Source organism: Panthera leo, chromosome B2 (genome assembly GCF_018350215.1).
Source record: "Panthera leo isolate Ple1 chromosome B2, P.leo_Ple1_pat1.1, whole genome shotgun sequence".
NCBI lineage: Eukaryota > Metazoa > Chordata > Mammalia > Carnivora > Felidae > Panthera > Panthera leo.
In genome coordinates, this window is record NC_056683.1 from 103,837,695 (window position 1) to 103,851,021 (window position 13,327).

The 13,327-nt window shown below is 37.4% G+C and overlaps 1 protein-coding gene across 1 annotated transcript in view; it reads right to left on the minus strand.

Annotated features, from left to right (window-relative positions):
- Positions 1-13,327, minus strand: part of FRK (fyn related Src family tyrosine kinase) — a 105,134-nt gene that overhangs the window by 41,077 nt on the left and 50,730 nt on the right. The window lies entirely within an intron of this gene.

The following is a 13,327-nucleotide window of genomic DNA, read 5'->3' on the forward strand; positions in this document are numbered from 1 at the left end:
ACAAGTAACTTACCCTATCTGTCGTCTAATCCCTTCAATTGTACAATGCGTATTTTGACTGGATGATCTGAAAATCCTTTCCTGTCCGAATTCTAACTCTACTATTCTAGCAAGGGACTTTACAGAAATACATATAGTCATCACAACATTGGAATGTGGTGGAGAAAAATGATGATTTCTACCTTCTGAAAGAGAAAAACTAAAACCCAAATTTAAACAGATGGAACCTAAGAATTCTGGAGGTTGATCATTGTGACAAAGGCCCATTCAGGGCAACATGGTGGGTTATACGTGGTCATATGTGATGATAAATGTGCTTGACTTTTGAGGCTCTGCCCTGTTCACTGGGCATCCCTCCCACCCTGATAGCAGCTCCATTATCACACCTAATCCTTGCTTTTTACAACCTAAATTACCAAAGCTAACAAAACAAAATGCTGAAACTACACTGCAAATTTCAAAGAGATGAGAGCAAAACTAGTGTCTTCTTAGGTCCATCCCACCTAGCAATTAGCATACTTTCATGGTCCTGTTGTTATATCACAACATGCTAAATAGTCTGAAGGCTCATTATTGCTTAGGTTTGAATGCTAACGACAATGGCAGATATATATATTGCTTGCCTGGTACCAGGCAGTGTCTTAAGTACCTTACATGTATTGTAGTAACTCATCTAATCCAAAGGACACCACCAAGAGGTAGATGCTATTTTTAATTTCCATTTTGCTGAACAAGGAACAGAGGCACAGAGAGGCTGAGTGATTTGCCAAAAGCCACCCGGTATAAGAGGAAGAACCCAAACCAAACAACCAGGCTAGAGAGCTCATAATTATAAACCGTAATACCTTTAATGGGAGAATCCAACTGAAGCTCTGATGACCTCATCTTCCCAGCCTAGATATTCTTAATGTAAAATTATGCTTCCATATTTCTTTCAAATTGTCAGTGTTAGAAGGCAATTTTCATTTCTACTCCAATCCATCATTATTCTGTATAGGAAAACAAAGTGTTTTCCTTGATTTCAACTGTTTGCTTCCTCTTATAGAAACCAGAGTAACACAACAAATATATAGATATCTTTCCGCATCTCCCTTCCACTGCCAACTAGAATGTATGCTTCATGAGGGCAGAGACAATCTTGTTTGCCATTGTAGCTCAGCCTTCTGAATACTAAATGCACACAGTGGGCATTAAGTAAGTATTGAATGAATGAGTGAATGAATGAATGAATGAATGAAAAGTTCCTGAAGGCCTGGGTCATCATTTCGTTCAGGATTATACACAGAAGAGATATACAGAAAATGATGCTTACTAAAATTATATAACAGGAATATAATTTTTGTTTTTCTCCCTTTACATTTTTGCCTCTTCTGTATTTAACTTCCAGAAAAATATTTTTAACAGCATCTGCAGGTGATAAGGAGCTAACTCTGCAGAGAGAAGGGATTTAAGAAAGTCTCTGCCCCACTAACACAAATAGGAAAATAAATTTAGTACCTGCCATGCATAGGCTTTTAAGACAACAGAATACTTTCTCAAATTGTAGCTCCTGTGCCAAAATTTCTAACAACTTAATGCAAAGCACGTTTCTCAAATGCATTAGAAATGACTTCATGATTGATGTGATGCTGATAAATAGTTATAAAGTAGCTAAAATACATATATCATTTTAAATATGTAGTTTAAAATTAAAGCTACTAACTTATTAAATTGGATTGTATTTATTTCATTCACTTATTACATCATGAACACATTTTGTGTAACTATCACCACATAGTAACCAGATACCTGAATCATTAAGAAAATTTAAACCTTGGTCAATTTTTTGAAATTAATAAAGTAAAATTATTGCCAGTCAGGGGTGTTTTCATTTATAGCATAGATTGCTAAAGATATTTTAAAATTGTAAACTTGTTTTCAACTAAAATCAGGTATTCTTTCCCACCCTATAAATTAATGAGTCTTGAAAACTAAAAACAAAACAAAACAAAAATCTCTTGTATTGTTTCCATAATGACATGTTATTTCCTGATGTGCCACAAGAGGGAGCAAAGCCCCAAAGCAAGGGGCTTTGACTGAAAGCCCTCCGATGGCCCAATGTTGTAAAGAGTATAAGCAGACAATAGAAGCCGGCATCGTGTTTTGGTTTTAAAATAAAGGCAGAGGTATAGCATTCAGCACTGTAGACAAAAGTCTTTGTTTGTATAAACACCATATGAAATACATTGGTTGGGCTTAATTCTACAGGATTTTTTCAAATACTTTTTTGTCACTTAAGAGTAACTAGAAGAAATTGATTACATGCTTAATTTGATTTAAGAATCAGGCAGCCTTGAGATGCAAACATTTATTTAGTTATTATTTCCCTGAAGTATAAACTGGAAGCGAATGCTCAAGACAAGTGGAAAAGAGAAAGAATTAGAAGGCCTGTGGGTCACAGACTCATTTCCGAAGCCAAGATTCATTCCCTATTCAATCCAGAACTCAACACCATCTCTTCTCAAATGTTCTTCTCTTTCCTTCCTGCTGTCTTCCACTGCTCGACTTTTCTTTTAATCTTTCCTCTTTTTCCCACTTTGAGATCATTAAGTTTATATGTTATCTGGGCCCAAGATCCAGAGAGACCTAGGTTTAAATCTCAGTTCTGGCACTATCATGCTATTCAAAAATAAAACTCATATTGAATTTATCATGATCAAATTTATAATATATACAATCTACTACCTTGATAGTTATTGAAGCATATGGGTAGTAATGGATGAATAATTTACAGATCTCTACCTTTTTTGTCAAAGGGTTCAAATAATTCCTATCTCAATCTAATGAGCATAATCTGATTTTTTTCAGAGTAGGAAGGTTCTTAACAATGCGCATTATCTGAACAAAAAAATTAATTTTGTGCATAGTATTTTCCATTTACTTCTACTCACTATTAGGTAGTGTTGACTGTTGTCTCATTTCCCTGTAATGCCCTCCCTTATTTATTTATTTATTTATTTATTTATTTATTTATTTATGAGAGAGAGAGAGAGAGAGAGAGCACGCATGCATGTACAAGCAGAAGTGGGGGAGGGAGAGAGGGAGAGAATCTCAAGCAGGCTCCACATTCTGCATGGAGCCTTGACTCAGGGTTTGATCCCTCAACCACAGGATCATGACCTGAGCTGAAATCAAGAGTTGGACACTCAACCAACTGAGCCACCCAAGCGTCCCTGCCCTCCTTTATTAATCCAGGAAATAACTGTTCTCTTCTCTCGGTTCTAAAGATATTTTGCATATAACCACTTTCTATGCATAATAATCAAATGCTTGTGATAGTGTGAGCTAGCTGTCTGTACAATTATGCCACATAGCATACACAAATTAAAGTTTTATGATGAATGAATCAATGAATAAATGATTTTTAAAAATTCAAAATATTCCTCCCAATATTTTTTAAATTTGCTTTTCTACATAAAGAAAAGGTGAGGTGAGAAAAAAATCAGTAGCAAACTATTAAAACAATTCAACCTTTAGTAAACATTTATCAAAAAAATTTTTCTACATGCAAGACACTATGCTAAGTCCGAGTACCTTGCTTACAGAAAGTTAAAAAAAAAAGGGTTAGGAAGAGAGGAAGTATAAGGCATGGTCATGTAATAGCTGGTGTTCATCTTGCAGGAAGCACAGTTTGACTAAAAAGAGTATGAAAGATTAGGCTGGGAGACAGCCTTGAGCCGTACTATGAAGGGCTGAAATGTCAAGGTAGATAAGAATTTATAGGGTATGCAAAGGAGAGTTATCAAAGGCTTTGACTCTGCTAGATAAAAGAAACTAATGAGATACAATAACCAAATGCAATGCATAATCCTTTATTGCATCAAAACGCAAATAAATAAAGACGTAGCAAGGACATTTGGAGAGATTTGAGTATATACACTATAATAGATGATATTGTTCTATCACTGTGAAATTTCTCAAGTTTAATGGTATTATAGTAATGTAAAAGAGTGTCCTTATTCCTAAGACATACATATTGATACTAAAGTTTTTAAAGGGAAGGGATATGATCTCTGTAATTTCTATATATATGTCTATATAAAGAGACATATGAATGGGCGCCTGGGTGGCTCAGTTGGTTAAGTGTCCAACTTCAGCTCAGGTCATGATCTCATGGTTCATGAGTTCGAGCCCCACATTGGGCTCTCTGCTATCCATGCAAAACCCGCTTTAGATCCTCTCTCTCTCTCTCCCTTTTCTCTCTCAAAAATAAATAAACATTTAAAAAGAAAAAGAGGGATATGAGTGATGGGAGAGAAAATAAATGTCACAAAATATTAAAACTGGTGAATTTAGGTAAATGTACACAGTTATCTTTTCAACTTTATTGGTAAAGTTGGTGGGGGAAAGAAGGAATACTTTATATGGTGGAGGTTTTCTTTTTCTTTCTGTCTTTCTTTCTTTTTTTTTTTTTTTGGTCTTTTATCAGTGGTTAAATTTTGTTTCTTTTTTTCTTTTTAATTTTTATGTTGATTTTTAGTGCAGAGAAAGAATTCTTAACTCAATTTTCATTCTTTTGAAATTATTTTTTTCCTGGATGCTGGCAGAATTCTTTGTTTATCTCTGATACTAAATTATTTTGAAAAGATACACTAGGTAGGGATCTTTTTGCGGCAACAATGTGAGTCCTCTTAATTTACAAGCACAGATTTTTTTTTCTTCACCTCAGGAAAATTTTCTTCTACCACATATTTAACTGTTGCTTGCATTTCATTATCCTTATAAATTTCAAGAAATGTCTCCAGTTTGTGCATTATCGTCCCTCACAAATTTTCATCTGTTTTTCTTCTCTGTCCAAGAGCACCTCAACTTTCTCCTTACATTCCTAAAGTGGCAATTTTGTTGTTTGCTATCTCCGATCTATTACCTTTTCATGCTGCTTTTTATGGCTAATTTCATGGAATTTTTATTTGCTTGAATTTTATAACTGCAAATCAAATGCTTTCAAAAAATTTTTCTGTTCCTTTTAGTGAATATCTCATGAGTATGAGTTTTCTCTACATCTTCTGATTATTGTTTATCATCTCTTATACTATCATTTTTTCCTAAACCATGTTTTATAGAAAAAGAAATGGTTCTCTAATCAAGTGATTTTTGGAAACTCTGGGTTGAAAAGTTAAATTTCTTTGCTGTAGAGCTTCTAAGACTTTTACGTGCTTTGTCGAGTCAGGGCTGAGGGAATGTTTTTCAAATGCATTTAACTCCTAAATCTTCTGTTCTATGGACCACTTCTGGCCTATCAAAGACCTCACATTCTGGAACATAAGTTGGGAAAGGTTGTTATTGCATATACAGAATCTCATTACTTCTATTTATTTTTCCCATTATACTCATCGTTGAAAGAAAAAAAAGCTTGGCATTTCAGCAGAAAACATATGCACTGGTCTTCCTCTCCATCCAATTCAATGAGTGTACATTTCTTTCTCTTAGAGCACACACAGGAAGGCTGCTAAAGCACCAAGCCTGTGAACATATTGCCAGTGTTTATCAATTGTTCAGTCCTCGTGGCTTTGCTGGAAGAAAGGTGGATCTCCTCTTGCCCCCTTGCCATTCCTGCTGACAAAGAACAGAATTCAGTCCTTTGTGATCATTACGGACTGATGCTTGTCTCCTCTTCAAATTCGTACATTGGAGCCCTAATCCCCAATTGTGGTGGTGTTAGGAAATGGGCCTTTGAGAGGTGATTAGGTATAGGTGAGGCCATGAAGGTAGAATCCTCATGAAGGGATAGCGCCCTTATAAAGGAGAGGAAGAGACGAGAGCTCACATGCAAAGCCTCTCTCCCTTTCTCTCTCCCCACCATGTGAGAATATAGCAAGAAAGCAGCCGGCTACAAACCAGGAACACTCACCAGACATCGAATCTGCTGGCAGCCTGATCTCGGACGTCCAGCCTCCACAACTGTGAGAAATCAATGCTTGCTGTTTTAAACCACCCAGTCAGTCTATGGTAATTTGTGATAGCACACAAAACCGACTAAGACAGTAATGCTGAGTTGTTTGTTTAACCAGAAGAATGCGTGAAAAACACAATCACGAGAGAGCAAAGTTCTCATTTCTTTCTTTCTATGAGGTTAAATTCACTCAGTTTGCAACACGCTATCATTGTCATCTTCCATCTGTACAACATTTGCTGTGCTGCAAGCAGCTGTCCCATTTGGATGCAGAAAAGGAGGGGACTACACATGGTTGCCAAGGGACAGCCCCGAATCCCCTGTCATTCTACTCAGGAGGGCAATGGCTGCCTGGTTTCCTGGTAGCTGCATGTCCTGGCTCTCTAAGACAGAAACACACACTGAGCACAGGTCAAATCATCCCCCCTCCTCCTTCGTCGCTAGCCCTGATCTGATGTGAAAGTCAAAATCTGCTCCTGCCACTTATGTCAGATCATCTACAGTCACACTGAAGTCGGGAGAATATCTACCCAGAGTCTGACAAATTATCGATTGATAGACTCAGTTTCCAGAGCCGCTCTGATTCTGGCTTATGTATGTTCTTGAATAGAAAACAGGAGACTGCTAACTCAAATAATTCTTACCTAGCCACTACCTCCATCTAGAAGTATAAAAATGGGACAAAATATAAATAAGAATACATTTAATGTGGCAACTAATAAAATGAAAAAAAAAAATAACGGAATGGAAGACTTCATGAATTACAAAAAGGAAACAATTTCACCGACCTCCACATGACTTATCAACTTCCTACTTATTTATTTAATATCTGAAATGTATTATTATAAGGTTACATTCAAAAAGCAATAATATGCATCATTTCTTTTATTGTGTTTTCCTCCAAAGAGCTCAAAATATTCATACAGAGAGGGTTTTTTTAAATAAATAAAACAAGGTAAGCAAAACCAGAAAAGAAAATGTAGATAAGTTAGTATGTAGTATTCACAGACAAGTGAAAGAAGAATGCTAAAGAACTGTGACTTCTAGAAATGTTAGTCATAGATTTTCAATAGACAAGATTTTTCCATGAGCCAGTGCTCTAGAGAAAAGATTCTTTGTCTATGCATCTCTTTGTGTCTGTATATGTACAGACATAAACACAGATATATGCACTAGATAATAAAATGTTAATTTAACTTTATAGAGTATTTAAAACATTTGAAATATAATTTATCAGTAGTAGTGTTAAGAAAAGGAAATGTTAAGAAATATCATAACTCACAAAAAAAGCCACTTGCTACTACAGGCAATGATATTTGCAATTAAGCTGGATACAACTAAATTATGACTTTAATTAAAAGGCATTTTCCAAGATGGCACCAACATGTTTAAAATTTAATATATTTTATATGAGATACTGGAGTTATTAACATAAAAATTTCTTTCTGCAGCATGTGCACTTTTTAAAAAGCAAAACATCTTTAACCAATATCAAAATGCTCCCAGAATCCATAGAAGTTTCATTGCATAATAAATTCAAGGAGCAATCTTTTCTAACCATTTAATATGGGCTCCTACTTGGGAGATACAATTGTATTTACATTCATGGTTAATAGTAATAGAACTGTTGACACACTCTTGTGGCCACTATGTCCACATTAATTTTAAATGAAGAATGTATGGATAGCTCAGGGGACTGGTAACAAAATACACAGCCTTTTGCCATTGGGCCAGCAACACATTAGAACGAGTCAGCAGATCTCAAAAAGTTTGGGTGCAATAATGGCATCTCAGTGGTCAATGGAAGTGAGTTTGGGTCTGACCCCTATGCCAGCAGAGAGACAGAGGCCACAATAGAAGTGATGTCCTTTTCCAATTTTGTCTGCTCTACAAAAGTCTTATTACCTGGAAACAACTAACCTGTCAAGGTTAGAAATAGTCTGTCTAAAATAAGCCTGAAGCACAGCAAATAAGAGGATTATTTGTGATCTTGCGTGGTCCAGATTTTAGAAGTTTAAGAAAGTGACAATGGTCTTGCTTGTCTTTGTTCCTGGTAGACTATAGCGTAAAGAGGTAAGTATTTGAGCCTCTACTGGCTTTACAAAGTATGTGGCAACTATGGAGATAGAGGAGAAGAATGTACCAAAAGCAAAAAAAAAGTGTCTGTCTTCTGCCCAACGAGTTTATAATCTAGTGTGAGAAGCACATATTTACCTACAGTGTAAGAGTTACTCATAAATATAGATGAATCTTTGAATACGTAAGTTCAATGTGAAGGATACACGCAAGGTCAACATGAAAGGGTACGCATCTTCCCTAATGATGCCACTGTTGTTCTCATTACCTTTTGAATTACCATCAGAATTAATTTATAAGACATGCAGAAATATTGAAAAAGTTACAGCACTTTGTATCCATGGTATCACTCAGGTTACTCATCCATATTATTCAGAAAGTTGCTTGAGATAATTCTGTCCACTTTCAAGTATCAAAGTTGCCCTCAGTGAATGAACACAGAGTTGCCCCAGCTAAGGGCCTTTAACAAAAGTGATACCCTTTCTGTAAGACACTTTTACCATCTGTGCAATACTTTAAGTAATGGCATTCTATTACTTTGAAGAGTGGGGCACCTGGGTGGCTTAGCTGGTTAAGCCTCTGACTGTTGATCTCCACTCAGGTCAGAATCTGACCGTTCATGAGTTCAAGACTCCCATCGGGCTCTGCACTGACAATGCAGAGCCTGCTGAAGATTCTTTCTCTCTCTGCCCCATCTTGCTCTCTCTCTCTCTCTCTCTCTCTCTCTCAAAATAAATAAATAAATTCTAAAAAATGTATTACTTTGAAAGGCAAAACATGTATTTGGTCTAAGTATTTCAGTATATTTACTTTAAAATTAAAATATATCCCAGGGTGCCTGGGTGACTCAGTCAGTTGAGAGTCAGACTCTTGATTTCAGCTCAGGTCACGATCTCCCAGTTCGTGAGTTCGAACCCTGCATCGGGCTCCACACTGACAGTGCAGAGCCTGCTTGGGATATTTTCTCTCTCTCTCTCAAAACAAATAAATAAAACTTTAAATAAATAAATAAAATTAAAAATATGTCCCTACAGAGACCTATTTTATATTCTGAAGAAGGGACTTCATAGTAATCACAAAGTATCATAAAAGTCATGCATATTCCATGGGACTTACATGTTCACTGTAATGGAAATTTATCCTAGAAGCACTCTGCTCAAATTCAAAAACAAGTCAAAAAAGAGATAGCGGCTACTTGTATGTCCACCATATGTCCATTGCTTCAAACATCTCTAAGCTTTCTTCCCTTGGTCTTCTCCCCTCTCTCCCTGTAAGCCATCTCCTCCTATATACCTCATTTTGACTAAAGTCACATTGTTCCCCCATTACTCAAGTCAGAGGTACAAGAGTCATCCTAATTTTCTGCATCCTGATTGTACCCTACTTCTGATCAACTACCAACTCCCGTCGGTTCCATCTTCTAAATATTTCTCACTTCCGTTTCCTACTCTCCATTCGCCATACCTCTGCCCTGCTTCAGGCTGTCATCATTGGAGATAAGGAGGACTCTCTAGTAAAGAACCCTAGGAGCTGTTTCTTGATTGTGTGGTAAGGGCCCAATGAGTCGGTTTCACTATCACCCCCTATGGCCAGCAAGAGGGACTGCACCCGACCACAACTTGCAACAGGCCCCATGGTTTCCTCAGACAAAAAATGAGCTGCAGTTTCCCACAGTGCTCAAAGCCCATACGTGCTGGGATTTCCAAATAGCCCTGCAAGTAGTTGATACCCACACTCAGATTGCTTAGCACCAAAGCAAAGACTGCTGTTGTGAGTCCTCAGTGATTCCCACACTTGCCTCATAAGAAAAGGAGAGCAACAGAGGGGCCCTGTGGTTTCTGGGGATACCCTGTGCCAGGGCAGAACCTTGGTGTGACCAGCTGAGCTTGGGTTCCATCGGTCCTCTGTGTCGAATGCTGATGAACTCTGCTGCCTTGCACCTGTGATTGCAAACAGCTGCAAGGGATGCCACCGTATTTGCCCTTACACTCCTCAGACTATCACCTGCAAACCTCATCCCTGGTCAGAAAGGTCAGACCAGGTCACGTTCTGTCTAAAATTTCCCTCTGTAGAATAAGATCCAAATTCTTCACGTGGTCTACAAGGCCCTGAACAGTCTAGCTCCAACCTTCCTTTCCAGGTTCATTTTCTGCCATTCCTTCTCTCCTCTTCTCCATCCCTGCTACACACACACACACACACACACACACACACACACACACACACACACCAGACATACAACTCCATTCACTTGCCTTGCCAGGAATAATCATTCCCACACTGCTACCTGGTAACAATCATTGGTCCAGAACACACATGCTTCCTCCTCTGTGAAACCTTCTTGCTCCCCCTCAGAGACTGGACCCCTGTCTCCACTCCTCTCACTAGACCGCTGTACCTTCCTGAAGACTGGGTCCAGGGACTGTGCCTTGCTGCCTTTGCTGCCTTCACCTAGCAGAGGCCTGGCACATGGTAGGCACTCGAATGTTGTTGAAGAAATAAGCAAATGTATAAATAAATGATATCAACTTCTAAATGCATCTCCCTGAATATTGCTGATGAGCTTTTTTTGCCTCGTGTCCTCAATGTAGGCATTTTTCAACTATCTCCAATCTGTTATCGTTTGCTCTTAAAAGGGTTTCATTGACAATGAATCTGGAATTCTCTCTACAACTTTAGAGGTTTTTATATGCAGAGTTGCCTAAGGTAAAATTACAATGTGCAATGCAGAATCTCTTCTGAAAAACCCACCTGCAGCTCAATTTTAGCCTTCAAAGTGTATTTTCCTTAAAGTGTACTTTAAACAGTAATATAAATGCTTACAGAACTCCAAACAGCAAATTAATATTAATGGTAATAACAATAATAATTCCTCTGAAGTACTTGATTGAAGTCAAAAGATAGCCCAACAAGTTGACATGCAATCGAAAATTTATATTTTTCATCAGAAAAACAATTCACTACCAATGACAAATAACAGTAGGGCTACTAAAACTACCTGTCATGCATCTAATGAAGACAGATTCTCTGGCTACCACATATAATATGTAATATCCAAAAGTGCAGCTGTAATTCACAGCTAATTAGTGCCTTGCTGTTAGGAGAAGTGTCATGGCCCTAACTCTCTTTCCAGATCTACTCAGACCTCATCAGAGCCGACAGCCATGCAAGGATCACAACAAACCAATTAGCACCCACCCCAACCTTGGGCCGCTGCTTCAAGCCCGCCCCAGCATCAATAAATCATGCTTCTTCATGAAGCTCTTCTCTGACAGCTGCAAGCCATTGCCGCCCAAGGAATAAAGACAATACTTCTAAGGAAAACTCACGTAGGAAAGACAGAGATAGAAAAGGGGTATTATTGGCCCTCCTTTGGCAGCATAGCAGTCAGCAAAATTGAAGACCATCAATTCAGGCTGATTAAGGGGACAACTGCACTAGAAAATAAATCTATGACGGGTATATCTGAAGGTCCTTAGTGGTAATCAACAGTCAGTAGTTGGGCTGTTTGTTTGTTTGTTTGTTTTAATGTAGACATATTGAAGACCTTTTCTTTCCATTTTTCTCTTGGATAGCCCTCCTTCTGGCTAATAAGAAAATTTTCCTTTCAGTAGAATATAATGGCCTGCATTTACTTTGTCCCCCAGTGAATACACAGCAATCAGATAATTCATTTGAAAGACTCTAAATTGTTTGACTTCATTCAAAAAGAATCCATAATGATATGCTGGTTTCCGAGCAAGGCCTACAAAGCTTCCTCAATCCATAAGCAAGCGCTAGAGTATTCTCAGCACATAACAGCCAATATCCTTGTAATTTTGTTCTAAGCCCGTAAAGCTGTTTTGTTCCATAATATTCTACTTAGAAAGTGTTCAGAATAGTCACTGTAGTCTGGGCATTATTCAAAGATATGACTCAGGCAATTCTACTTTTAGTTTGTTTTCCTCATAGAAATATTCTTCTTCTCTGTGTTTAATGCTAATCTAAAACATTTAATCTCGCTTTTAGCCAAATAATGATTACCTAATTTTACATATAAGTATTGGGAAAGCCAAATAAACAAACATGGATACATTTAAATGAGAAATCCTCTTATATCTCTTCTTATCATTAAGCACAGAGATTTCCAAAAGACATGTTTTTCTTCCTCTGAGTAAATATTCTCATGGAAATTTTCAAATATTTATCTATAAGGATGTCCACTATATCGTATTTCATAACAGCAAAATAACTAAAAATAATGAAAATATACAAAATATGAAATAGATTAATACCCATTCAATAGATACCCATTCGATGGAAGATTGCAGGGTTTCTAAAAATAATGATATAGACAAATATTAAAGGACGTGCAAAAAATATTCAAGGATACTGAAAGAATAAGAAAAATGGAGCCTAGAACCATTGTGTGCGTTCGTACACATACAAATAGGTGTGTATATACACACACATATTTATATTTATACATATTTTTCTGTACAAGATGATCTCAATTTATTTTCTGAATATGAGTGTGTGTGTTTGTTTAAATAAATATGTTTAAAGGTTAAGCACAGAAAAAAGCTTGCCAGAAAAGCTATTCAAATATTAAAAATATATCTTCAGAAAGTGATATTTTAGATTATGATATCTTAGATTATTTTAGATAGTTCATATAAAAGTGTTTATACTGCTTTCATGATCAGAAAAAAGTTATTATACCTAGGGGCGCCTGGGTGGCTCAGTCGGTTAAGCGGCCGACTTCGGCTCAGGTCATGATCTCACGGTCTGTGAGTTCGAGCCCCGCGTCAGGCTCTGTGCTGACAGCTCAGAGCCTGGAGCCTGTTTCAGATTCTGTGTCTCCCTCTCTCTCTGCCCCTCCCCTGTTCACACTCTGTCTCTCTCTGTCTCAAAAATAAATAAACATTAAAAAAAAAAAAAGAAAAAGAAAAAAGTTATTATACCTAATAAAATATTCACTTATGTCACCTGGGTATATATAGGTGTGCACTGGTAAGAAGTCACAGGCTGATAGGGCATCAATTCTGAGTGGCTAATGCCCAACCTATATCAGTCATTAAATTCTTTGATTATTACCTTAGATATAAGCAAGATTGGAAAGGTCAGAGGCTCATCCTACTTGGGTACATTTCAAAAATAGTAACCAGAAGAGCATCCTCTAACTAAGTAGGGGTGGAGCTGGAACCAAACGATTTGAGAACACCATATTAACTTGATGCCGGAATAGGCAGGGGCTGAAGGATGGAGCCTCTGAAAAAAAAACTGCCTCAACACCACTGTCCTTAATCCTTTCCAGCTCCAATCCATCTGCCCTAATAT